Raw genomic sequence first — 27174 nt, 5'->3', positions numbered from 1 at the left:
CAACAGGACTATGACAAAGCTCTCTACATAGGAATCTCCGAATGGTTTCTTCAAAGACTTCAAACCATACAAAACACTGCAGCCAGACTCGTCCTCGAGCTCCCCTGTTGTTCCCACATCACATCCTACCATAGGCAATTTCACTGGAGAAGAGATGCTAATTCAAGCTGCTGACCCACGCACACAAGTGTCTACACAACCAAGAACCCGCCTACATCAACAACCGATTGAACTTTCACCTACCGTCAAGAAGGTTACTCACCACCACCCTATCACTTGCCCACACACCCTCCTCCACCGAAGCAGATGTGAAGGATGCTTCTTCTCCTACACCACAGCTGGAGACCTGGATCATCCTACCCTGGCAGCAGCGAACGATCACATCTTTTTCGAAATTCAGAAGGGCCCTCAAGACCTGGCTGTTCAAATGAGCCTCCGGGGCCTGCCAGTGCCAGGATACACTTTTGGGTGATTAGCAGCTCTATATAAATACTGATTGATTCATTCATTGATGTTATAACATGAATAAATGAATATACATTAAGCAGTTTTAAGCATCCACTTATAAGGTTGATGTGGAATTTAATGAATTGTTTGTTAAGTGAATTGCCAACGAAAGAGTGAATTAATGTATACATTTACATATGATATTAGACATTTGCATGTGACTGTCTTTTGCACACCTTCACTTTTATTTTTAATTTACTATTCAGAAATTACCACTAGGCATGTTGGAAGAGTAACGTAAATATTATAAAATGTCTTCTATTATTGTAGTAATAACGGTAATCATTGGAAGGATTTTTTTCAAAAAGAAGTTGACAAATGGTCACCATGTTCACTCCTAGCATCATGTGCATCGTAATGTACCAGCGGAAGGAGAGCAAAGAGAGGAGTGAGTTACCTGGTAGCACTTTGAAGCTACCAGGTCCCAGAAACAAAACAAATTACTAAATTTCTATTAAAATATTGGCAAGTGGTTGAGCAACACTGGATGGAGGGAGGGTGACAAGTTAGAGAACAGCAGCAGGGATCCATCCATGTAAAAAAAGCAATTAAGAAAAAATAAAGGATAAGGTCGTTGAAGGTGGAAGGGAAAAGAGAGATCAGATGTGGGGATGCCAGGTACAAAATGGGGACGTCGAAGAGAGCCAGGAAAGGCGACAGACACACCTATATTGTTATGAATAAAAAAAAAAGCCCCTTAAGATAACAGTAAAAATGTATCTTCTCCCCTGTGGTGGAGAACAGCCTATGGTGAAGGGGAAAGTAAAAATAATGTATTAAACTTGAAAAACAAAAGTAAAAAAACAGTTTGTGTTACGTATAAATGTAAATTAATTGTATATATGTGTTTTACATGTACAACTAAGTTGAGCACAGTTATAGCATAAATAATGTAATTTAAATTCTATGAATATATATTAGATGACATTTTTTTTCTGAAGTTTAAAATATAAAAGTATTCCAACGTAAAGCAAAAAATATTTTATTGTGTATTAATGTTGAATTAAAGAGATGTATAGAATTAATTAAAAGTAATTGAATTATACTTTAATAAAAAATAATGCTACATTACAAAAGTTTTAAAATATGTGAAAAGAAAATATTTCTTTTATTTTCATGTTTTTTCATATTAAATTAAATGTATTCATATTTTTAGCAGTATTAAATAATTTAATGTAATTTGACATTATTTCCTATAGGGCTTTCTTTTATGTCCTTACCTTATTTTTTATGGGAGTGTGTTACAGTACCAGTGGTTGACCAGTATTCTGGCCTTACTCCAGCTCTGAGCTGCAGTACATTTACAACTGGCTTGGGTCCGTAATCCCAACCCCTTTTTCCAGTCAAGACCAGCTGATACTGCTGCATTCTGATACCTAGATTAAGGTTAAATTTGGAGCAGGGATGCACCTCCCAAGGCAAATTTTCCCCTTAAAGGGCTAAAGCAAGGGTGTGACTTAGTGCCCCTACTATTTAGCCTCTTCCTAGCCGACCTCCCAGTGGACTTGGACAAGTGCACCTCACACGCGCCGAAACTGGGTAACACCTCGCTGTCTAATATGTTATATGTGGACGACCTAGTACTGATAGTGCAAACCCCCATCGTCTTACAACACCTCCTGAATATCACCAACAGCTTCTCCCAATGCAATAACCTAAAGCTAAACCTTAAAAAAACAAAAATCATGGCAGAAAACTATCACTAAAGAAATAAAATCAACTGGTATTTAGGCGGACACTGTCTTGATGAGACAACCAGCTATATATATCTAGGAATCTTGCTGGATTACAAATGCTCAGTCAAACCTCATCTGGATTTCCTAAGTAGGAAGGGCACCATGACCTATCCAACAATGAAGCCCCTGAAACAAATGCTACCCAATCTAACATTTGACCCCTTATTGCAGGTGTTATGCGCAAAACTACAACCAGCACTAACATACAGGAGTGAATCGCTACAAGGGAGAAAAGCAGTGGCATTGGACAAAGTAATAGCTAACACGTATAGAGCAATTTTTCACCTCTTAAAATATGTCTCACCCGCCTAAATACCCCTAGAGTTTGGGATTCAAAAACAATCAGTAGAAAGGAGAGGCGCATATATAAGAAGTTGGCACAAGATACGGAGGGCAGAGGCAGGTTTGCTGAACTCGCACCTTTGGTGCTAGCTCTCCTGCCATGAAAAATCACCCACCAGGAAGTACTTGTTTGACTCCCTAAAGCTACTGAATCTTTCCGACCTTTGGGAAATACCCACAGCCCATAAGAACTTCAAAAATATTGTGACAAAGGTAACAAAAATGGTATCTGTTCTGGAAGACAAGGCATCACTAGCCAAAAGAGGCCATGGTTTGACAGCGCTTAGTGACTACGAAATTCTTGAACCACAATCCAACTTGAAAGTGGGTTTCAAAACAAGGACAAAAAAAAATTCCTAAAACTGCAATTGGGCATCTTACCAACTCTCCCACACGACCCGCCATGGAAAAGGAGATTTAGACCACAGTTCTGCCGTCTATGTGAAAGATGATGTGCACGCCATCTGCATCTGCCCCAACCTGAAGGGCATAATAGGAACCCTATTTCAACCTATCTTTAAGCAGAGCGGCATTGGGATCTGCAGGCAGGCAGTAACACTATGCTTTAATCCAGTTGAGATACAGTTAAACTGCCTGCTCACAACATTCTTTGACATATTAACTGGGAGACTTAAACATGCATCGTAAGTGGACATTGGCTAAATAAACAAAAATAGCTGGACTGGTCTGTCACTGCTGCTTGTCCTAGCACGCTTCTGCAACAGTACCTTATGGCCACATAAACAGAACTGCCTTGACAAAGACTGTAAGCTCAAACAACATAAATTTTAATAGGACAAATAACGATGTCTGCTTAGATTGGTACAGCTCACGTTATCCCAGCTCTCTTTGATGCATAATGCACTGTATAACTATCAAAGAGCGCGAGAATGCGAGTTTTAAAACAATGCACTTAAATGACCTTTTAACACTGTTTTTATTCACTGAATAACTATGGAATTTATTATCACGTGTATGCACCGGTTTTAATGGATCATGCATGATAAACTTACTTGCTTACCATTTTCCAGTCACTCCTCCCTCTCCCATCCACATTACCTAGTGAAAAGTATCCTTACATGTGCAGAGACTCCACAGTCAGTTCTGAGATCTCCACAAATAAAAAAATAGGAGAGGCAGAGGCGGAAACTCCACATTTAGTCTTGTGATTAGTATTTTGGGTTACATTAGTAGAGCTATTGTAGTACTACTTAAAATACTACAAAATGCACTTTGTGAATAGCCCCCTCAGTTATAAGTTATGTTTTAATTATTGTAATACTTTGGAGAAATGTTAAACTTTAATTTAAGTTAATGTCCTTTGAATGTGCATGTTTAAATACATAACTAAGAAAATGTAGCATTATTTATATTTAAGTTTTCTAATTAAATAATGACATTACTTCCTAATGGTAATAGTGTTATAGCCAGTCTCCATTTTTTTCTATGGCGTTTGTTGCAGTACCAGTGGTTGGCCTTGTGTGGTACCTGACTTACTCTAACCTAAACTAAAGTATGTTTAATCCTGTTTTGCGGCTATCATGGCTGTAGTGGAATTAGAAGTGCATTATTTGAATTGTATTTACATTTATGTAAATGTGCTGTTTTTGGCATGTCTCTCTTTAAACACTTCCTAAATTTCCCTAAACCCCTCCAATTTAGTAGTCATTATTCTCTATTTCCCACCACTCCTGCTTATCCCTCAAACATTTACCACTTAAACTTATACCTATGTTTGTGGAGGTTTCTGCCACTGGGGCGGAGTTCTCAGCACAGAAAACATATAAAAGGAGGAGATCGTCAGGCGTACCTTTTTAACTGAATTTTGTAGTATATGAATTAGTGGTATTATCATAGTACTTTACATATACCAAAAGACAATTTCTGAATCATACGCTTTGAGGCTAGATTTAGAGCCTTATTGAGAGTTTGGTTGTCCGACAGCTGAAGGACCGTGTCCGCTAGGAGGCCACTGCGCCTGTGGCCTTCCGACCTCTGTATTACGAGGATCTCGAGGGGCCAGCAGTGTAGCTGTCGCGGTCTTGCAGTTGTAGGCAATGTATCCATATATATCGATGCCTATGTGTACATTCTGACTGCACATGTGTTGAATGCACAAATATGCATGAAATATGTGGAAAAATAGCACCTACTCATTTCCAGGAACCACCCCATATGTGGGCAGCCCCACTAATAGATACATGGTACCAAAGGACCTACCTGTATTTTGCCAAACACTGGGTCATATTCCTCTGGGTGAAGAAACTCCTTTGTAGGGGGGACCTGGAGAAAGAGATCCACATCAAAATCTGCTTCTAAGACTGGAAAGGGGTTAGTATGCACCACAACATTTTAGTTTCCGCCAACATTTTGGCGGCGGTCTGACCACTGCGGTTGACTCGTCAGGAAGTCAGCTCATAATAGGGATGGGAGTGGTGCATATCGGTACCAGCCACAGTTTTCGCAAAGCCAATCTGCCCAACTCGTAATACGGCGGATGGCTTAACGCTGTCAGACCGCGGGGACGGCAGTCGATAGACCACCAAACTCATAATAATGTCCTTAGTAATCCCCAGCTTGTTTAGCCTACAGTGCCAATTTCATTGGCCAAACCCTGACCCAGCGGCCAGAGAAAAATTTCCAACAAGAATCAACACTGTCCTTTAGTTACTTGAGGTGTGAGGGGCAACCCAAGAATATGAGAGAAACCTGGAGCCGCATGGCATTTCTGTTTTCAGTGCAGTGAATGGATAGCCATTTATAAAAGGACAATACTAGCAGGCTCTTATTATACATTTCTTCCCATTTAAAGAACTGCTAGCGTCTCATCCAGAAACAATACCAATGAAGCATACGCTGGACCAATGGGGGAAGAACACCCAAGGAAACCATTTACCTCTTGCTCAGAGACCCAGGGTTTCCCCTGTAATGAACATCCACAGCTCTCTTGAGGAAACGGTGACAAAGCATTCGCGTTCTTCACTTCTTCCTCCCTGTATTTTCCGAGTCAGTCATGGCAAAACAATTGGTAGCTGTGTTACACCTGCCTTTAGAAACTACCGAGTTATGAGAGTGACAACGTACACAGAACAGAGAATGAAGACTGAGTATCATTGTTTCACAGTAAGCTCAATTTTAGTCCATAGACCACAATTAATGATAAGCTATATCATTTTAAAAGGCAGGCCTAATATAAGCCCACTCTTACACAACAAAAACCATCCCTTCCAGGACCTACATTTTGCTGCAGGTACAGTTCTGAATTGATTTTTGATAAATTCAGGCTCTCGTCTCTGCAGTGACTGCAGACGTTCAGAATCTTTAAATATTTATATAGTGCTGCTGGTGATAATTATTATTCCAGCACAGTGGAGTTCTAATGCATTTAAATGTCAGTGTTGCTCAGTTTAATTCATCATGCCCACATGCAGGTGCCTGTGCGAGCACACTCTGTATGCATCTCCAGGGCTACGAGGCAGGCCTATTCATATTTTATTAGCTCAGAGGAAGAAAGGACAGATTTCCTCTGTGTTCCTAACAGTAAACACTAATTAGATCCTCGACACTCATTAATGATTTTATTTAAAAAAGCTCCCCTTCAAAAAGCAATCTGTCATAATTCTTTTATCGCTATGCCAACCAGAAGAGAAATGTATTCAACTCCATTTTGTAGCCTCTCGCTAAAAACCTTAAGTATTGAAACTGTATAATGAAACAAGGCATTTATGTTGCTCTGTTTCCTTGAGAAACAAAATTGCGTTACTGGGACTGCTGGCACGTTATGCGGGCAGAAAAATGTGTTCTGATCTGTGCGATTTCTTCATGCAATCAACGGACAGCTTAACGAGATGCAAAATAGCAAACTCTGACCACAGAATAGCTCCGAGCAACTGAATGAAATTAAGAAATTAGGGGATGGGATTTTTTTAAGATAGTTATGAAGGAGACACAGTGATTTCCGGTCTACTGCGATTAGTTTATGACTAGTTCCCTCTTTTATAATTTTTGATTTGTTAGGCAAAACTGTAGAATTTATGTTTTCAACATTAATTTAAATGTAGAATGGGGTCTCAGCAATTTAAGCTAAAGCATTGCTGCAGCAATTCTGCACCAGATGGAGCAAGGTTTTATGCGTAAAGAAACTTGCTCTGATTCACTCCACTCGAAATAACATGTAATACATTAACCAACATGTTTTGTGATTACTAATATTTGCACCACACAGCATTTTCTTTAACTAGAGGAAGCTTGTCTATGTGCTTTACTAACAAATAGTCCAAGAGACTTAAAATGGCTGCCGAAAATGCGGGAACTCTTCTGCGCATGCGTCTACTGCATCTATGTAGTATGACGTCGTTTGCTTTTAGTGGCCGCTGCCAAATCACATGCTAATGCATATGGCTATGCCTAAATTAAACTTCGTATGTCTTGCTTAACTGCTAATCAATAGATAAAATAAATTAAGGAGATTCGAGTAGGAATAAGGGGTATACAGTGCATTCATTTATTTTCATATTCTAACATGTTCTTCTTTGACTTTATTATTAGTTCATAATTGGGCCTGGAGGGTGATTGAATTCTCCATCTTGTCTGAACTCTAAACATGCGCACTGGAATCATGAAACTCCTGTGTCAATGACATTGAACCACAGCCAAGGACTGTCTCACAAGTGATACGCCTGGGAACTTCACCTCTTAACCTGGAGAGGGGTGACGAAGTAGACAATATTATATACATTGTACATGAAGTAATGTGAATGTTGCTGGGAGGAATAAAGCATTTGAAAATAAAATTAACGGCGGGAACATAGAACAATTAAACCAAAGAAGATAACTTCACATTAGTATGGTGTGATGACCTCTCCCCATCCCACAGACCAATCCAATTAAGGGAATACACAAATTTTGAAACATTTCGGGGGTGGTACATACATCGAGAATAGTATAACTAAGGTAGGCTCAGGTAGTTAGATTGTCCGACTTGTCATAGACCTATCACTGACCCAACTCTGCGGAAGAAGACGACGGATGCCACAGAGCTCAGAGGGTTGGTCTAGCACTCTGAAAGAAGAATCAGGAGATTGCTGATGAAGAAGAACCGATCCATCTAGAAGGGGAAAAAGAGTGGCACCAGAGAAGGGTATAACGCTGGCGTTGCACTTAGAAGAGGTTACCTGTCCTGCACCTGTCCTGAACTGCTGGCTCCTGATTAGTCAGGAACCCTTTATTTTCCAGCCCTTGGCCAGGGGTTGGTTCTCCCACCATTCTAGGTAAATATAAATCTGTGTGATATGTCCTTGTACCCTTTTCCCTTTCCACCCTTCCCAGATACCAATGTATAGAGATTTGACTAAGTCTTTAAAGATTTTTTCTTTGATCAACATTTTTCTCCTTGAGAGGTTGGTGATTGACATGGATTGGTATTTGAGTCAAAAATATTGCATAGATAAAGATTTTAAACTCTCCAGAGAGTCTGTGGTCATTCATAGAAAAAAGAGTAAATGTTATTTTTGCCTACTATGCTAACAACCTGATCTATTGATCAGAGGAAATTAAGCACTAAGGTATTAAAGTTTGGTAAGAAAGGGGTACAGGTAAAATATCTATTCCAAGGTATACTTAGTCCGGAATTTCAGTGGAGGAGTTGCAAGCTTATTGTATGAATGTTTATGGGCCCAGGTGAGTATAGTGTTTTAGAAATAAATCAAGCTGGAAATCTCTCTCCATCACACCTGTATTTGTATTTTCAGACAAGCTCAAATATTGAATTTGCACCAATTGATGGGTGCACAAACTACATTTTTCAGCAATTGGTAGGTTGTATCAGCGGATAATTGCTATAGTCTACACCTGAGAGCTGCAAGGTCCTGCACTGTGCAAACCTCTTTCTACTCAGTTTTACAGTGGGTGTTTTGTGTATAATGAGTGTCCAGTGCTTAAATGAGCAAGTGGTTTCCGGTGGGCTCAGCAGCACTCATTTTTGAGGACCGGCACCTATTTTTCTTCATTTGACAGGTCCAGAGAGAAAGTAAAGGAACATGTACACTGAAGGGAGAAAAAGACAGAAAACCAATCTCAAAAGGAAAAAACAAGAACCTGCAAGAACGAGATACAGGGGCAGGGATGGTCTGGTAGTGGATTAAAGAGGCTGGAGGTAAGTAGTAATCCTTATTTTTTTCGATTAATCAAAATCATTACAATGAACATGATTACAAATGTTTAAAAACCACACTAGGGAGGAAATCTCAAACCAGTCCAAGGCACAAAGTGTTATTGCATAATATATGTGTGGTACTTGGATTCCTGCTGCTTCCTCATTATTGACAAACTAATTTGCTTTGGGTTGGACCTGTTTGGTCACTAGTGCAAAAATGATTGGTACAAACTAAGAAAGAATTTTGATGCCTCATGGTGAGTTGAACTGCTGATAGCAAATCAGCCCACTTTGTGGCTTTCTTCCTCTTGCCCTGAGTGCATCGAGCCCCTAGACCCAATGGATATTATCTAGACACAAAGTAGATACCAACAGAGCAACCAAGGCATGAATATTCTAGTGCATAAATGGTGGATAACAACTGAGCCCCCTGTCACCAAGCCACTCCCAGTAGGGAGCCTGCCCTCCACCCGGCTGAATGTCTCAGTTTTCTTCAAGCTGTCTAAATGCATATGCGAGGAACCTCACTACCTTACAGGACAAATGAACTGAGGTCCTATTAAGAAGAGCAATCACTGCTTCACATCATGTCCTAACTTGTAGAGTTCTTAAAGCTGGCCGAAGAATTGTTCTCCTTTGACTAGGATAACAGGATGCACGCAGAGTAAATGCAGTAAGCTTTCCTGTTTAAATCTGCAGAGGTGACTGTCATTATTGGACCAAGACTGCTTCCAAGTGGTGACCAAGTCCTGTGATGGATGAACACCAAGACAAATGTGCAGCAGGGTATATTTTATGAACCCTGAGAAATGGGCAGTTGGGTATGACTGTGGGCACTGGGTGGCATATGAGGGGAGAACTGGCCATGCATGATGTTTGTATGGAAAATCTGCCTTTGAATTTTTATGAGAGCTTAACAGCAGGATATTCGATTGATGTGTCCCCGGCATCCACTATTTTTAAGTCTTTGATCAAGTATTGTAAAACTGAGAACCACAAAGCCACGTTATGTGGCTGTCTTCAACATTTCTGCCAATACAGGCTGGACAATGTATTGGACTCAGCAGATCTCAGCTTCCACCATAATTTCACCAGGGCCCCATTCCTTGCTAGGCCTTGGGGAATGAGGCCAAACACTAGCCTGACGTGGCTTGCGGTATCTAACACAATTTTTTGAATAGGTTTGATTGTAACCGGCTTAAGATTGCAGCGTCTTTCCCCTTCAACAGTTCAGAGCAATAGGTGATTAATGGCATAAACTTTGCGTTGATTACCTGAAGTAGGTTTTGGGTCAACGGGTTGTGTTTCTTTGTGTATATTGTTTTAAATGTAATCAGGAGTTTAGTTGCAATTGTGCTACTGGTGGCGAGATGTTCTTTGAATTTTAAATGGGAGTCCATATTGAGGCCAAGGTACTTGCATGATGTGAACAATTCTAAGACACAGCCATTGCCTGCCATCAGAATGTGGGCCTTTGTTTGGTGAAAGAACTCAAAAAACAACCACCTTGGTTTTACTATCATTGAGGTCCAGGAACAGATTTCAATGTAACCACTCACTTGGTCAATTAAGTGCTGCATACCTTTCAGCATTTGGCTGAGCAGGATAATGTTGTCTACATATTGGAGGCATCTTAGTTGTTCCTGGGCCAGTCTGGCGGGGTCACTCCCACTTGGGCCAGATGGCTATCAAGGTCAGCCATATAGATGTTAAGATACCTCTGTTTCATCCCTTTATTTGTTCTGATCTTACATGTGATTCTCTGACCATCTCTGTCCTTGATTTGTACCAAGGTGTGGGTATATAGGTTGATGATCGCATCCAATAGCCTTGGCGGTACCCCCCAGTTGGCCATTTTTTCTCGCACCCATTCCCTCTGGACCTTATAGAAGGCTAACTTCAGGTCGATGAAGAAGGCAAATAGCTTGTGTTATTTCTCCTTGACCTTTTCTGCAAAGGGTGTGACTGGCAGCAGATGTGTCATAGTGCTCATACCTGCTCCAAAGCAAGTCTGTGCTTTTGGAATGATGCTCGCCTGGTTGGCCTAGGCCTCCAGATCTAAGAGCAGTTTTGAGACGTAAAGCTTTGCCCCTGTGTCAATTAAGGCAATAAGGGCCATATGTATGAAGCTATTTTCGATTCGCAAAGGCCGAAATTCGCCGAATTTCGGCCTTTACGAATCGGAAACGACCATTTTTGCACATTTGCAATGTATAAAAAAGTAGCAAAATAAGGAATTGCAAAATTTAGCGATTTCTTATTTTGCCATAGCATTTAAGGAATCGCAATTTTGCGATTCCTTAATTGCTATGTAAGAAGCTTTTTTCTCTTGCAAATTTGGTTTAAGGAATCGCAATTTACCACCAACTGAAAGTTGGTGGTAAATTGCGATTCCTTTTCAATAAGCACAAATTGGCATTTTTTATTGTGGCATGTGACGCACATGCATGCCCTTAGGGCATGTATGTGCGCCATATGCGCACACATGTCATTTTCAGGGGTGCAGCAGGGTGTTCTTGAGACACCCCCTGCACCCTTGAAAATTCGCACAATTTGCGATTAGCAAATTGCGATTAGCAAATTTCCCCTTCATTCTTATGGGCCTCCTGGTCCATAGAAATGAATGGGAAGTATTCCTTATTTGAGAATTCGCAATTTGCGAATTTGCAAATAAGGAATAGTAAGGAATCGCTAAAATTCCTAGATTACCTACATACATACCGTTTTGCGAATTCTAAATAGTGATTCCTTAAGATTCGCTATTTAAAATTCGCAAAACGGAAGTATGATACATATGGCCCTAAGTCTGTAGTTTGCAGGATTTGAGTGAGCCCCTGATGTGGAGATTGTGTGGAGTATGCTGCCACTCCAAGAGTCCAGAATGGAATTCGTTCATACATGGTTGAAAAATGATGTTAAGTGGGTGGTCCAAAATGAGGGATCTTTTTTAAACAAGGCATTAGGGAGGCTGTTCAGCACTGGTGCCTTCTCAGGTCTGAGTTGTTTCAGGATGCATTTGACCTCTTAGTGATCCAATGTTGGATAGGCTCCTCAGAGTCTGATGCACTTAAGAGGTTGGAAGATATGTGGCTGTTATGCGCAGGAGGATTGGAGCTGTTATGCACAGTAGGATTGGGCATAATGATGACTGGTTCTGTTGTGGTGGGGCATAAACTGCAGCTATGCACGTTGACAAGACAGACTTTGTAATTGCTGCATTACGCCACCACTGTTGATTTCCACCCAAAACAGTTTGGAGTTTCTTTGAAAACCCTTCCAGAAATGTGTGGGTTTTTGGGTGGCATTTGCTCTAATTTCCAAGTGGAAAATGGCAACATCCATAATCCTTGAAACCACCGGATCCTTCCATATGAGGAGCATCATATTGAAAGTTTGTGACAACTATGATAAACCGATTATTGGTAATGCCCTTGGAGGAATAATGTTAAGTACAAAGGTTTGGGGGAAGTGAACTATGGCAAAGTTGTTGATCCATGGGAATAACTCTGTGTCTGCCAGAGTTGTAATCAAGAATGAAGTTTGGTCTGTGTGTCAGTCGGATGTATATAACGACTGATCTCAAAGGTAACGCCCATTTAGTATATTTAGCCCCATAGCTTCTTTGGCCATGATTCACTCCTTTGCATTCTGAGCTGTACTGGCATAGCTGTGGTTTATTTGTCGAAGGTGGGGGTGGGGGGTGTCTACTCATATGATCCATGGAATAGGCTCATGGGGAAGTCTCCTGACAACAAAATGTGAGCTGTGAATGAGTGAATTGTAGTGTTTTAAGCAGGCTGATCAGAATTTCGATTTTTAAAGATTTGCTCTTCTTGCCTGGGTGAATGAATAGATTCAACGCTAACAATGTAAAATGCTGGCTGAGAGTTTAATACATTGGATTCAAGATAAGCAAAGGTCTAGATGATCTTGGGCCCACTGCAGATCCATGGCAATGTAAAGTCAAAGATCCCCTTTTGCTTTTCTCATGTTGAGGCCTTTTTTATTTTAATTCCTTTGAATCCTACAAGGGGTTTTGGAGTCTGCCTCCAGGTTTCCGTTACCAGCAGGAGATCAAAGTTGCATAAGAAGGTTGTGAATTAATTATCTCCGATCTTGCTACTGCGGCCATTCCCTTTCCAAAAGCAGAGTTTTCTTTTTTATTTCTGAATATAAAAAAATATTTATTGTTAACAAATCATTTTCAACAACAGACAGGGTCATCTTTGACCATTGAACATCAAATATTTCATAAATGTTACTGAACCAGGTTTTACATTGCTATTCAACAAGAACTTTTGCCTGTAAGAACTTAGCCTCTTTGACCATTGAATAAAACAAACTTTATAAATGTATTTTTTTTATTTCAATAACTTTTATTGGTTTTACAAAAGCAAAACAAAGAGACAAAGCAGAGGAAATAAAACTGTTGTAGTACACCAAAGGTTAGAGTAGATGGGGGAACTTGATCTGATAATGTCCTTGGGCACTAGTTTTACAAATGATACAGTGCCGATGGAAGAAATAGCAAACCAAGCAGGTAAGAGTACATATGTTTAGGTGATTGTCTTAGTCAGGTTACAAATATCGCAGATGAGATGGCAGTGATAGTTTACAATAGCAGATATGAATGCTCATGCTGGCTTTACTGTTGCAGTCCAGTGCCCATTATGCCCACTGGAGGGGTCTAAGTAGAGATGAAGAAGACCGAAGTATCGAATGCACCAGTTGTAGCATTGGTGAAAGCGTGTAACATAGTATTTAACATTCCCGGTAGATATCCTGTATCCTCCTTAAAGCATAAAAAAGGGAACAAGAACAAAGAACTAAGAATGATGAAGGTAAATAAATGAAAACTAACTGATGAAATAAAGTAACAGAACAAGCTTGGTGTCAAAGGGCACTCCTATTAACTGGAATCCTTGTTCTAACAGTGTTCCGATAGGTTAACCATAGCTCAATCCTAGTTAGGAGGCTTGCATTCTTGCTGGAAAGTATGCAATTTAGCCTGATTGTGATCACATTTGAGGTGGATGCTTCAAGGGGGTTTAAAAACCATGGAGGTGGAGTCAAGAGATTTCCATATTTTCATACGAGGAGGTTTCCATGGGGAGGAATGTAATGCAATATTGTCCGCTCCTCTTATGAAGGTTAGCCATTATTGCCATTTTTTGAATGAGATTTTTCCAAAGATTTTCCAGTTACACAGGACTATGTTACATGCCAAAGTTAGCATTCAATCCAGTAGAAAGTGGTCATCTTCTCTCTTTAGTTCCGGATCTCAGAATTTTAATGGCTGAGCCATGGCAGACGTTTTATCCTCTGGGCCGCATGCATCCCTTCGAGACCTGTTATTAGAGAGCTACAGAAGCTGTTGGACTCCCAATCTTGCTGTTAGATGAATTCCAGGACAGGCTGCCTGGAGAGATTTTTTATTTGTAGCCTCTCCCTGGTGGCTTATAGATGGCCCAATTGCCCACTTTAACAGCCTTTGTTGTGAGGTCTGATATTCCAAAGATGCTGACAATTGCAGGAGGAATGGGCTTAGGTAGCAAGTGGTTTCTGCTTCCCCATATCGAGACTCCACACAGATAATTGCTCCCTTTGATGCCAAACCTGGGATGTTATGCCTGTGTCCGCCCAAGTGATGATGGTAATTTTGTTGCCAGATGCCAATGGGTTGGGTTTGAAGTCAACTGCTTCGATGTTGTTGGAGCTAATATGATTCAGGCCTTACAGTGAACCTATCAGCTTTAATATTGTGCTCCTGTTTAGAATGTCATGATGCCTTCTAGATTTGTAACAGGGTATCAATTCCATAATTGCTGAATCCTGTGCCTTGCCACCAGCTCATTGTGCCTAGTCCATGGTTATAGCTGTGTGTAATGCCCAGACGTGGATCATTGCTCACTTTGCCACTGGATCCAAGCTGGCCTGGTTGGTGAGCAGTCTTACCCGAAACTGTTCCCAGGATACTTGTTTACGTTTTGGGGAAGACCTTGCTTGTCAGTTCGGGTAGGACTTTTTCCATGAGAAACAGGGTCAAGACTGATTTGCATATGGCTGGGTCTGATCTGGGATGATGAAGTAAGCTAAAGAAAGATGATGGATTCAACCTAGATCTGTGAGTAGGGGTGAGTGTCTGAAATGTTTCTGCACTCCGTCAATCATCTCCTTGTGTAAGTGTGTTTAGCTTTGCCTGGCAAGCGAATGCATGTGTGGCTGGGTTCATGTCCCTATAGGCCTTTTTGTTCACATGGGCAATGGAGCGCAGAGACCACAATGCTAAGATTTTTATTTTCCGGCATTGCAGTTGAAAATGTGCATTAGTTGACGTGTCTTGCAATGTAGGTACTCTAGATAGAAATGGCAATGTAACTGTGAGTTTGGCCCCTCAGTGGGGCATTGGGGAGATTGTTTAATCTACTGAGATCACCTGTAGGTGCTCTTGAGATTTACTGTGTGGATGATCATTTCGACTAAGGTGATGCCAGGCATCGCAGTTAGTAGTGGCTTTCGGTAATTGGGCTCTGGGTGGTGGCGGTAGCTTAGACGCAGCTATGGGGAACCGGGGAGGAAGCTTTGTCTACTAAGATCATATCAGGGTGCTCTTTGAGTGTGAGCATAGCTGGTTGTTGTGAAGAGAGCTTTGATTGCCTGGTGGCACTTCGAGTGACCCCACCAGCTTAATGAGGCTCTCCAAAGACCGAAATATCAGATAAAGTGGAGGACTTGAATGTGGGTCCTGCTATGAGGGGGGGGGCTCTTCTTCTCATTGGAGTGACAGTCGTGTTTGGGGTCTTGCGTGTTGTAATTGCACTTCAGGGATACCGTCCACCTGTTTTTCTCACTTTTCTGAGTTGCTTGCACTCCCTTTTCAAGAGGGATATTCATGAGCCAGGTGGAGAAGAGCCTGACTCCTGCATTTATGGGGGGTTGATATGGCACTGATTACGTCGTTTTTGCTGGGGGTCAGGATTTTAAGTCTTTCACTTCATCCATTAATTCTGATAGAATTGTGGGGGCGGTTGAGGTTGGTTGTTGTTATTGATGCACATTGGCAAGAGTGGTAGGTTGTGTCTGAGAGTTACTGCACTCTTGATCATATCATTCAATGCCTGCAACTTACAGTCAATGCCCTGAACATAAGCTATAAAAACATTTAGAAGTCCTCTTGAATTTCCAGTTTGCCTGCATGGAAAATTAATACCAATGATATCAACTCCATGATGTTGAGCAAAGGAGACAAATTGGGCATGGGTGGCGGAAAATTTTCTGTATATGAGATGGACCTCTCTGTTGTGACGTGTGGCATGTTAGATGGGTTGACATATGGCTCCCTGGGTTGTGTTGCATTTGAGCCGAGTCAAGGATTATTTTTGTTGCTCCTTCATTGAAAGACCTACTGCCTTGGTCTGTTGCCATTGGGGCGACTGGGGTCCAAAGTTGCAATTCAATTGGCAAAAGCAAAATATTATAATCATGCTTCGAACCAGAAATCTGGGATGTGCTGTGCTGTTCACTAGGTCATTTGTTGGATTAGTCAAATGGGCTTAAGAGCATCCCCCGGTCTTCGGCAACCTCATTGTGCAATGCATCATCTAGACTGTGGTCGGACAGGCCTGTTGAATTCATCCAGGACTGCCACTGGGGCCCTTTCTGGATTGCCCATGTGCAAGGTACTTGATCTTTCTCCTGCTAGCTCTGTGGCATGTACCTATGCCTGTCCCGCAAGTTGAGTCTTGAGATATATGCTGGTGGTTGGCTTTTTTTGCAAGTTTGGGGAGACTTGAACATTTCTGGAATCCGGTTCCCCCCCCTCTCCCCCCCCCTTGTTGCACTCTGTCTCAGATTATAAGATCTGCAGAGAAGTCCGCCCTGCGATCCGAGGCTTGGGTGGCTTTTGGGGTCTGCTCAGGAATAAGTATGTCTGCATTTTCGCCTCCTCTAATCTGTGCAATGACGTGGGAGATGAGGGCTCCTGTTCATTGGGCCTGGTGGATTTGTGTGGGAGTCTGAATTGTGGCTTCTGAGACAGATCTTAAAGAAACTGTTTTCTTAGATTTTTTTGGGGCAGTTTGATTGGTGCAGTTGATTGCTGTTGGCATGTTGTCCGCCCTATTGGCCATCTTGCTTTGAGTGACTCCAATAAATGAGACTCTGGCCGGTCCCCAGCGGGTTTTGCCTTTCCATGCCCCCATGTCTTTTGGCTGGCTTCACTCCCCACTGCGGATTTCCCCTGACCTCATTGTGGATGACAGCGTTGATGTAGGGGAGTGGGCAGGGCAAGGTTAGAGGATGGATTGAGAGCAGAGGGCAGGAGGGCAGGAAGGCTGAAAGGCTGGTGATAGAAGACTGATGTCAGAAGGCTGATGGTGGTGAAAGGACAGCGGGGGAGTTTCTCAGGAAGGTGCAAGCCACACCCAGGCTTAGCCGAGCTGCTTCCACACCTGATCCTGGCTGTACCCTCGGATAGGGTAGCTAATACTGTACCACGCCCAGTAATCCAGGGGATGACTCAGCTCTGTGGCCCATTGCTTGCTCCTGCTACCAAGCACTGAAGTGGCTGCTGAGCTGGATGCAATGGTCCCGCCTCCTTTGCACGGAGAACTGTGCAGACACTTCTATCCCCCCAGTGCGCATGCTGCACTCACTCACCACACTTGCTTGTGCTGAACAGTGGTGAAGGTAGCAGAAGAGAATGACCGGTAGCCAGTTTACGGTCATTGCAGCCATTGAGGGGCTCATGTTGTTCTTGGGGGCTTTGACGGTGTAGCGCTACGGATGGGATATTCACCGCATGCAATGAAAGTGATGAGGGCAATCGGCTTTGCTTGGTGCAGAACCATGTACTTGGCCGACAAGTGTGACTTGACTAACAAGGGCAGCTGCACTAAAAACGTGGGCGGTGACTGCAGGTTACCATTGTGGCTCATCTTTACCCCACACTCTTGCCGCCTTTACCTCCTCTGCCTCCTCTTGGCCTGCACCGACAACTCCTCTAACTGCGACCTTGGCAGCTCGGCAGCAACACAGCGTCAAAACCAAAGACAAAGCTTGTGTTCTAGCTATTTTTATTACTTCAGGATGACCTTGCCAAATGTAGGTGTAATTTGGTCTTAATTTCCCTGCTGGTGGCTAGAGCTGGGGTCTCTCCAAGTGTCTAGACAAATGTATCCAGAAATGTCCCTTTCCTCTTCACCATGTGTTTGTCCACCATTCATCTGTGTGTGAGTGTGAGATGGTATTAGTTTTTCTTCAACTTTTAAAAGCATTATGCATGGGTAATTGTTGCATTGTGCATTTAATTAAATATTTCTCACTGCTTCCATTTTCCTGTGCTGTTGAATTTATTGTTGCTGCTTTACTGGTGGTGTACTAGGCATATAGATATGCCCTGTCATATTTTGGGTGTATATTTGTGCAATCCTTTCACTGCAATCCTGGACAATTTTGGTTGATTGACAGAGAGAAAGAGAGCTTAATTCTTTTGGGTTTTTCATACCTCCATGGGGTGACTGACACTTTGTAGACACTGTGTGTTTTTGTGTGTGGGTGGGTGTGGTTGTGTATGTCATAGGTAGCCAGTTTGAGTTTATTCTCCATATCCCCATCTTTGCTGGCCATGTGGAAACAGACATTTTCTGGATCTAGTGTGTGTGTGTGTGTATGTGTGTGTGTGTATGGATGTCAGCAAGAGTTGTAGGTGTGTGTGCGTGTGTGTATGTGTGTCATTAGTAGCCATTTTGTCTTTGTTCTTCATTCCATCATGGAGCCATGGCTGTTTTTCCTCTATTTTCCATGACTCTTTCGCTGCTTGCCCATACCACGTGTTGAGCCACAACTAAGCATGAGCCAGTGGATGTTTCTGATTATTCATCATTTTATTACACTTTGTAGGTGCATTAATATTAAAAGAAGCCTGTACCCAATTGTTCATTTTTTGTTTTTTTCCCATATATTTTTCATGTAATACTTATTTGTGTTTGTACCTGACTGTTGTATTCAGTAGTTCACAGATGTTGGTTTTGATTAATTTATTCAAGTTTAGCCTATCCCTCTGCCTCCCATAGTGGCCCTATTGGCACTGGAGGGATACCAACTATTAATGTACTCATTAATTAAATGATTTGTGCCTGCCTTTTTCTGATTTTCATAGTGGTCATTGGGCCTCGTAGGGACACCAAGCATTTATTAAATAATGTATTTCATGTGTTCCTGCCTCCCACTGGAGCCCCATGAGCATTGATGGATAAAAACTATTTATTAATCTATTAGATCTTTAAATGTCCCTCACCTCACACAGAATCCCATTGGCCTTAAAGGGGTACCAACTATTTATTAATGAATGTATTCATTTTTGTCTGTCGCCCCATAGGCGCTGGAGAGACACCAGGTATTTTTATATTAGTTGAATCTTTTGGGGGAATATTGTTATGATGATTATAGTGATTATTTCTGACATATATTGCCCTGACAAGAACTACCAATTACCACGCTCCAACGTATTCTGTATTGCCTGCAGGTACATGGGAGTATACTTACAATTGAGATGGAGAGAAGAATGTGACATACTTGACAGTATAATCCAGAGAGACCTCTCTGCTAAGTGCTTCTGGTTGCACTTGTGACTCACACTAGTAAAGAATATGTCCTCAGTGAAGGTGGTCGCTTGCAAGAAAGTGGCAGTGAGGAAAAGAAGAAGTCTGTTTCCAGTGCCACTGCCAGTAATAAGCCCTCTTCTTTTTCCAGCAACTTGACACTCCTGCTGCACCCTCCGCTGAACAGGAAGAAGGTGTGCTCAACAATCACACCACGACCACCAAAATATAAGCAGATGTCTTGCAATGCTGCAATTAATGGAGATATGGGTCAGAGCACTTTTTCAGAAATTGAATTGTCCTGACAGCAATGAGTATTCACAGAAAACCTCAATATTAACAACAGTCTGCTATACTTGATTTTCCAGATATAGGTGCAGAGCGGGAAGTTGAGCTTGCTGCGCTGAGAAAGATGGTGTTGAGACTGCTCTTCCATTGAACACATCAGCTTCATGATCATCTACACGAAAAAGACAATTCTCCACCTTCCCTAAGTTCTCTTCTGATGATCTTGACATGGACTGGAACCCGAAAGAGACCCACCATGTGAGACAAAGGCAAAGGAAGGTTTCCAAAAGCATTGGAAGTGAGAAAGATGATGAATCAGTGATTCATTGTTTAGAGAATGGCACAGAGCAAGAGCAGGCCATCTCTCTTTAACCTGCTGTGTGTCACATAGATTCACCAACACCACCTGATTCCATATTTTCAAGAATCTAAAAACCTGCAGCAATAACCACCACCTCTACAGCAGGCACGGCTCACCCCAAAAAATGCAAACACAACCATCTAGCTCTACCTCAACAACTTCCTCAGGCATTGGCTTCATAAGAAAGTTCACCTCTGAGGTTTGGGACTTCTTTACACTTACACGACATGAGCAGCACCATGCAGAATTCTCACTTTGCTGTAAAACAGTGTGTCATGTTTAACCAGTTTGACATTATGGTACGGAGGCCAATGACCCAACTAACAAATCAGCATGCAATTGTGGGGAAAGAGCACCTCAAAAGATAGCTGCTGCTGAGGGAAGAGAAGAAGTTGAACTGATAGAAGGAGGTGGTGGTGAGGAAGAAGAAGCCATGCAAAGCAGCTCTGTGACTGTCAATCATATTTAACCACAGGAACTTAGACATGGTCCAAAGAAAAGAGAGATGCAGCCACTCTAAAGTATCCAAGCAGCTTACCTGCTGCTACCTGTAGGTAACTTGTGGAGGTATCTTCACAAAAATAATAACACATTGTCAAATCTACGTTCAGCACAAAATTGCCATACAACCAAACCCAGTCCATTTGTACAATGAGAAGCTGGCTAAAATGTTAGCGACTTACTTCCTGTCTTTTTGCTTTGGTGGAGAGAGAAGAGTTTCTTGAATATCTAGAGGCCATCTGCCTAAAATGGAAAGTTCCAAGTTTGACCTATTTTCCACTGTTGCTGGGCCACTGCTGCACCGTTGCTGGGCCACTGCTGCATTCGATACTTCGGTCTGCACGAGTACTGGAAATGATTCAATGAAAAAACAGCTACTTCGATTAACAGTTTAATCCTTTGTTGTGAACACAAATCAAGGACTGCAAAAGGAGATTGTGTACTCCCAAGTGTACATCTATTCCACAATATGGGATCCATGACAAAAAAGCACAGCCCTCTTTAAACCTTTTTCAACAGGAAAGTTGATGACTCAGAAGATGAACAATTGCAACCTTGAAGCCATAGTAGAACTGAAGTGCTGCTTTCAAACTCTGAAAACTACTGTGCTGGCCCAGAACAGTTAAGCGTATCACACTTGCAGCTGTAGCAACATTACTCACTAGTGACAACAGCATCAACTGCTACTAAACCTACAGCATCAACAACTTCACTTTCAGCATCTGCAATGGGTTGGGCCTGGATATAGCATGGCTGAAATCAAGTGTACATGTGCAGGAAACAAAAAAACTAACAGAATCAACAATATTGAACCTTAAGAAGATGGTATGGGACAATTTGGATGACCCAAAAGAGGTCTATAGCAACACAGAAAGATGATGGACGGAATGCTGAACGTTGTCAAACATTCAGTACAGAGTACTGGGTCTAAATCCACCATTCTTTTGCTCGCCATTCCTGTTTGGCCCAGCCATATGCAAATCAGTCTTGACCGCACTCCCCATGGGAACAGTCCAGCCTGAACTGTTGGGCCAGGTCCTCACTGGACCGGAAACAAGCATCCTAGGACCGGTTTTAGGGTTTCACCAGAGGTCTACATGTCTCAAGACCCTTTGAACTATTAGTGTGGGAGAAGGAACAGTGGCCAAAACACAGTGGGTTAATGTCAAAATACAGGAGGGGCATGCTGTCTGTGTGATTATAAATTAGAGTCTTTGCTACACCTCCTGTGCTGTTGCCCGGCCCTAGCAATCAAAAGGAGCATCCTCCTCAAGCAACTATGCCTAAGGGAAAACGCAAACACCTGCCTCAAGACTCAGCTGTCTGTCTCACACAAAAAGAACCTCACACCCTGGTTTGCTGTGGATGATTTGTACAACCTATACGGGGCACTATTTACCCCTGCTCTGCCAGTGGACCCTGCTCTCGCTCAGTCCAAATGCTGATTCTGGATTACCTCAAACACAGGGCCTTGAAAGAGCATGGATCAAGCACAAGAAGCAGCAACTGATGCCAAAGCCCCCTTCCAACAGCTCCATCACACTGAAAATTGCAATATATCCATTCACACCATGCTAGCTGTTTGGACTACACCCAGCAAAGAACGGTACCGGAGGTGTTGGGCCAACAGAAAAAAGAGACGGGAGCCCTCCTCCAGGGGCTGGTCTCAGCCATCGGACAAACAAAACTACAAGAATATGGCCCTGTGTCCTCAAACGGCTCACAACGATTGTACGTAATCCAACACAAATCTGGCACAGCAGCTTATGAAGTAACAAAGCACTAGCACCTAACATGAGAAACAGCTCCAAATGTGAGGAATGGTAACAAAAGTAGTCCTGAAACATCAAACATCATGGATGGTGATACAAATCTGGAACACCAGCTGATGAATTAGCAAAGCACTAGCACTTTACGTGAGAAACAACTCTAAATGAGAGGAATGGTAACAAAAGTAGCCCTGGATCTCCAAACATCCTGGATGGTGATACTCTCCCATGGGTCTGGCCATGTTCTTTCATTCCTGTCCTGTACACAGTGTAACTTTGGAGCATGTATTTAGTTCAGCTGGGGCAGTTGTTACTGTCAGAATGGCCAGCCTTTATCCTCAAAATGAAGAGAGACTGATGATGAAGAAAATGAATAAACATCTCATACACCAAAATTCACTGCGCTGCACAGATAAAATGTCTAGGAGCCATTTGGCCTGGTGGTGACTGAGCGGTGATGAGTGGTGACAAAGAATTAACACTCACTGAATCTTGGAGTCAAATGTAGCCTTTTTGTAGTGAAAAATAAATAATATCTAAGTCAGCAATGGATGCCTTCGGACCATTTCCTGAAAGGACAAGATGGCTGTCCTAAAGCCTAACACTGCATTTCCATGCTCAGCTATAAAAGAAGATGCAAGGGACTGAACTGAATAGCTCAAGTATGTTGTTCCACGGGAAAAAGGAGAAGCCTAGGTAGGTAGATGGACACCTCACCTGAAACAGGTTACATGCATCAATGAATGCAAATGAAGATTCATGTGATGAATCTGATGGACTTGGGGTAGGTACACTTAGAATTACATTCTTGGGAGTTTGTTTGACTCAGTCTGAACTCAGGAAATGTTACTTGATTAGCATTTTGATAAATTATAAATTATACAACATCCTCTCTTGATTCATCTGAAAATTCTCTCTGTGTACCTAGACTAAGACTATAAATATTGGTGGACATGAAACATGATGATGCTGGACACAGCTAAACGGTTTTATTGTTTAGTTGATCCATCATTTAGGGCACTTATAGCATGTTGCATAGTCTTAGTGGTACTAGATTTGCCCATAGTTAATTATAAGCTAGCTTATGCTGTGCACTTTTACTCCTTCATGTGCACCTACCTTGACCAGATGAATGCAGTTGGACCATTTGTATACAGTAGCTTTTTTCATCATTAAACAGTTACAAGTGAAGTTTACCAACATTTGCTAATTTGCCCGCACCATCCCCCTTATTGTGGCTAGAAAGGGACATCATAGTTTAGAGAGTAAACAATGGCAGGCCAAGGAAAGGCAGTTTGCACTTTTTTTCACAACCTATATCCCACTAGGAATCAATGTAACTGATAATTCTATTGAAACTAATCTTTAACTGACTTCTGTGATTTGAAGGTTCATTATACTTACTTAAAGACTCTCCCTTTACACTGAGTTCGTTTATGCTGGTCTTTGTATTAGATTTTGCTCTCACTGTTTTCATTCATGTTGCTACATGTGAATCCTTCTTTGCTGGTTCATCTGTTCAATTCTGAAAAACAAAACGTGTTTTTCCTGTGATGTTTTCCCTGTTTGGGCCTGTTAGGGCCACCAGCAGTTAATCATTTTGGAAAAATCTAGAAAATTTTGCATGTTGTGGGAGAAGAGTGGAGCTATAAATAATACCCTAATAAACACTACCCCTGCCCTAGGTGTCCCACCCTTACCTACCAAATGCAGCCTAACCCCCTCACTAGATCATCAAAAAAGATCCTAATAAAAGCAACCTCTTCCTCTACTGTACCACCATAAACTCCACAACAGCCTCAGACCCTTCCTTAAATATCATAAAAGATTCAGATGAAACTACTCATTACTCAACAGGCCAACCCCATCCCTAATTAAAGTTCCCCTTGGGGTAATCCAGTCTTTAAAAATTAGATAGGTTTGTTTTAAGTTCTTCTAGACTCCTTACTATTCGTCAGAGGAGGTGACGTCTCTGGAGTGGCTAGAGCTGCGGGCTCCTCCGAAGGAGGTGCTGCTGGTGTTGAACTTGGATGCCTGTGGTGGCTTGGGAAGTGATTTGTGAAATGAGGATACAAAGGAGTGACAATGCAGTTATACCCAATTCACAAATCAGAGGTGGACATTCAGGTGTACCAGCCAAAAGTATGCTTGAAAAGCAGGGCTTTGCAAGTTGGTAGTACCAAGGGTCATCAAACTAAGACACAAAACCACAACAATTGAAAATGGGCATGTTAGGGATTTGCACATACATCCAGTGTGCCTTAAAATCAAACAATAAAACAGGACAGTCGGTGAGAGCTAACTGCCAATTCACTTGGTAGGTTCAGCAAATGGTAGCAAGTATTGTGGTAAAAAAACTGAAAGAGTCCTAGTTCAAAAGTGCAATGAATTTACATTATTCCTCCATTGAGTTGAGTCCATTTTTTATTGAGTCATATTTATCGAATTTATCGATCCACTTGCATTCCAAGCGCTGGAGAATGTATCCTGTGTCTTCACGTGTGGGTGACGGTGAAGCTTCTCAATGACCAGCCACCCCAGATAATTCACTGAATGGTGCTGTGCAAGGTAGTGTTGAATCATTGGGAAAGTCCCATTGCCACAGCGAATACAGCTTCGATGCTGGCCACTCCTGGGTTTAACTTGTTGGGATGTATGTCAGATATAAATCAGATTGCGTCAACACAGTCAATTACATTGCTGGAAGCACAGTTTATTTGGTGTTGTAAAGTGGTCTGGCTGGTAACATGTGTGAAAACCTTAGTATTATGTGTAAACTGACAAGCAAAACCAATTGCAACATTTAAAATGACTCTTAATGGGGTCTGGACCCTATGAGGCAAGGATTGGTTCCCATGGTTTGAGGTGATTGAAGTTGGTTCCTAATGATTTTGGCTTTCTTATAAGAAAAGTGTGGAGGTTATTTGAAGGCATCTATTTAATTCAGGATGGACCAATGTTTTTTTTTTAGTTTTAACTATTTTATTGGTATCTGGGTAGTTGATGGTGACACATGCAATCTTGTCAGAAGGAAGCTTTACTCTGGTTTGTTTTATGTCCTCCCTAGGGATATACCAACCCCATTTTCATTGAAGTCTTGAAGAGGCAGTTGGGGTATCCCCTATACTGAAGTTTCTTACTCAGAATAGTTCCTTCTTTAAAGAAGTCTGTTTTGGGGGTTCAATGTCTGTGAACTCTAAGAAATTGGCCAAAGGAAAGGCCATCCTTCAGGGCTCGTGGGTGGAAGCTGTTATATTCCAGCAAGGGGTTGCATTCAGTTGGTTTCCTGAATATGAAAACAATGAAAACCTCCTTATTGTTGCCTATGTCCAAATCAAGTAAGGGAAGGCTCAGGCGATCAATATTATGGGTGCATTTGAAATATGGTTCACAACTGTTAAGATAGCATCAGGATGTCAGGGGGGCAATCCTATATCAAAGAAATGTCATCGATGTACTATTTCCAGCAGTGGGTGTTACTGTGGAAGGGGTTCTAGTCTGTTGTAATGAAGTCAAATTCAAACTGGCTAACATAGAGTTTAATAAAGTGAGGCAGTGCATAACCACAGACTGCATGTAGCACTGCAATGGGCTATGAGCAGCCTCTTTAAAGTTCCACAAAATGTTTTACAAAATCTTTTCAAATTTTAACATAAAGAAGAGACAAAAAATCTATCAATTGTGTTCATAAATTAATTCATTTAAATAACCAAGGGTAAAACACAAAATAATAGAGTCAACAGTTATCCTACAACTGGATTTGCTTTTCCCAAAAATGAAAATAAATGCATACATACACTATGCTCAATTCATCTCATAAATTAAAATGTATATTATCCAAATATTATGAATTTCCAATGTATTTCGGGTTCATCAAGAACCCTTCTTCAGGGGATGTACTATGAAAAAGATAACAAATGACGATAATTTCTTTTTGAAGTCCTCTGTCCATAACAACAACAACATAAAGCATACAACATGCCAGTGAAAACAGCGGTCTAAAACACTTAGATTTTCTATATGCAGCAAGTGATTATGCTCCTAGGATTTGCACTTAAAAAGAGAATAAGAATGAAAATGATTAAAGAAACGTGCTTGAAAGGAAACTTTGTTGCATGCAACTCGATGCTCAAGTGACCAGTGCAGTACGTTATAGTAAAAATGCTAATAAAAGTACAAAAGTGAGTAAACAAGTGACTCCTTACACCTGTTGTCTGTCAATAAAGATAAATGACAATAGCACCAGAGCGCTAGAGAGGCCAAAAAGATACTTTAATACATGAACTTATCCGTCTTTATGCGTGCATATTAAACTCGCGTGTTAATTGAAAGTCTTACCGATGGTTAAACAAACGTGTGTCGCTAGAGTCACATCACAAGTTTATAATCAGTCACTCTGTAAGATATAGAATGGGGTAGCTTAGGACGCGACTTACATCTGGTAAAAATTTTGAAAGAAGAATACCCTCTAGGGCTTCCAAAACTCACCTGCTCGACAAGCGGCGTGTGGGCTTCCAGAATCTCTCGTAAACAGCGTAACCGACGTAATGTGTATGCCGTAAGCCACTACTTAATTAATCGCGTGTTGCTAGAATCGCACTACCAGTTTGAAATCAGTCACTCTGTGGGGTGAAAAATAGTGTTGCACGCACAAACTTCATCACAACCTTTAAACAAATATACACTGTTCATAGGAATCTGATTCATTTTAGGTGTGCAGACCCACCCTCCACATATTCATAGTATAATTTTTAGCCCACTAGTGGAGCAGCACCCGTTCACAATATGTCATGGAAAGATATATCAAACCTCACAACAAATCAGACAGAAACCACAGCATACTCTGCTGAAGATGCCGTGTCTATTTACTCTCTAGTGAAGAAGTATGAGAATTTAGTTCCACGTCCGGAACCAC

This window comes from Lissotriton vulgaris, chromosome 3_1, assembly GCF_964263255.1.
Source record: "Lissotriton vulgaris chromosome 3_1, aLisVul1.2, whole genome shotgun sequence".
In the NCBI taxonomy this organism is placed as follows: Eukaryota; Metazoa; Chordata; class Amphibia; order Caudata; family Salamandridae; genus Lissotriton; species Lissotriton vulgaris.
Note: the sequence above shows the minus strand (reverse complement) of the source record.